Below are 2,222 nucleotides of genomic sequence, written 5' to 3'. Positions count from 1 at the left end.
CCCCCCCGCCTTACTTTTCTAATTAGCAAATTAGTGTTCTTTTTTTTTTTTTGTGGTTGGCTCAGGCTGCTCTGGGGGCGTGTGGTGCTGGGGATCAAACTGCAGTCCCTATGCTTGCCTAAGCAGGCACTTTAGTCTGCTGAGCTATCTTGCCGGCCTGCAAATTAGTGCGTTTTAATGGTTAGGAAATACTAAATAGCACAGGATAGAGGAGACAATTGCTTCTAGATTAGATAACCGCCCGTTACATCTTGATACACTGCTTTCAGTGTTAGTGCATATATATTTTCCACATAATTAGAAATAAGTTACATACGTGCTGCTTCCTGTTGGTTATCCCATTTCTAGAAAATTATTTCAAAATTACAGCAGGTAGGTTGCCCTTCTTGGTGACCCTTTCCCCAGTCACTGCTGCTGTTCCCGACCCCAGTTCCAGGGGGACTGATAATCTCTTTCAGGGCATCTCTTTGAAAGGCTTACAGGAAGTCCTTGTAGGCCCAGCGTGCCCCATGGGCAGGGCTGGTACTGCATGCTGGGGATCGAATCCCTGACCTCCACTTCTCGGTGAAAGGCTCTGTTCAAAGTCAAAGTGCAACTCTCTCTAGAGACACAGCTTGTTGTAGGGATAACAATGGTACAAAGGCATGGACCGGTGTGCAGGGCGCAGCTGTGAGTCATGCCCAGCTGATCAGGAGTCTGAACCTGAGTCTGGCTTAGACATTTTTGTTCATCAGCCCCATTGCACACCCTCCCTGCTATTCATTTAAAATCACTGTTGAACACAGATATGGTTGCACATCTTTGTAATCCCAGCACTCTGGGAGGCTGAGGCAGGAGGATCACAAGTTTGGGCCCAGGTGGGGCAACTTTGTGAAAGTTTGACTCAAAATAAAAACTGAAAAGAAGAAGAGGAAGGGGAAGAGGAAAAAAGAAGGAGAAAGAAGAAAAAAAAAAGAGGCAGGAGGAGAAGGAGAAGAAGGCTGCTAGAGATGTGACTCCATTCAAAGGTGCTGGATTCAGTCTCCAGCACTAAAAAAAAATCACATTGGTGCAAGTGGATTTTATAAGCGAGGACCTAGAGTCCTTTCCTGAATTGGTATAACAGGAGTAAGGAGAGGGGTGAGCTGAATTCCTTTGTCAGAAAAGATCAATGACTGCGTGAAGGATTTTCATACCAAAATATTGACTTAAAAATATTACCTTAAAGAACCAAAAGGGAGGGTGACATCTACTAAATTGTATTTTCATTCAAGTCATAGTAGCTAGGTGCTAGAGTCTGTATTCAGCACCTAACACAGGTCCTGTCCCTTGGTTGTCCCAGGAACCCAGAGACAGATGTCATTATCCTTAATTTCCAGATGAGGGGTCTGAGTACGGGAGGCTAACTCCTCTTGAAGCACCGAGGAACCCTGGGATCACGTTCATTCAGAATCCAGGCCCCAGAACATTGTCTCTTCTTTCCTTCGTTCTCCTCCTTTTTTTCCTTATTTTTTAGAAAGGCCCTAGGTTCAGCTTCCAGGTAAAAGGCCCGAGCTCTTTCCTCAGGGGCCAGTGAACTGTGTTTCTGTAGGCGAGGCCCAGAGGAAAGGGAGAAAAAGCAAATACCACCTAATAATTACTGGCATTGTCGGTTGCTCACTTAAGCCTATAAACACCCAGACTCATGGTGGTCCTCCTGCTTTTAGCCTCCCTAGCGCTGGGATTACAGGCGTCCGCCACCCCTGACTATAAACACCCGTAAAAGGCGGGTTCCATTATTACACCTATTTCAGAATGAGGAGCCTGAGGTTCAACAGGCCGCTTGCCCGCCTCACAGGCTTTGTTAAAGGACAGGGTCTAGGTGCGCCGTGACCTGCTGACCGAGTGCAGCCCAGCTCGCCTCACTGCTGCTTATTTTCTCCCTGCCTCGCTTGATGCTGCTCCGGGCAGGCAGCAGAGAAAATGTTCTTTTTTCCTCACTGTGCCCTCTGTGCAGGGGACTCACAGCGGTGACATCTTGGTAATTCTTCCTGGAATTTTCATCTCAGTAGTTTCACTCCCTCCTTTGCTCTCTCTGCCCTCTTCCCCGGCTGGAACTTCCACCGTCGCTCTCCATCACCTCAGAAGTTTCCATGGTTTCTGTCCTCCACGGATCGAGCTGCAGACTCCTGCATCACTCCAGACCCTCCTCATCCACCCCGGGCTTCCCACAGCAGAAGCCTGACTGGGGCCTGTAGGGCTCA

Source organism: Octodon degus, unplaced genomic scaffold, assembly GCF_000260255.1.
Source record: "Octodon degus isolate 3935 unplaced genomic scaffold, OctDeg1.0 scaffold00007, whole genome shotgun sequence".
Taxonomy (NCBI): Eukaryota; Metazoa; Chordata; class Mammalia; order Rodentia; family Octodontidae; genus Octodon; species Octodon degus.
Note: the sequence above shows the minus strand (reverse complement) of the source record.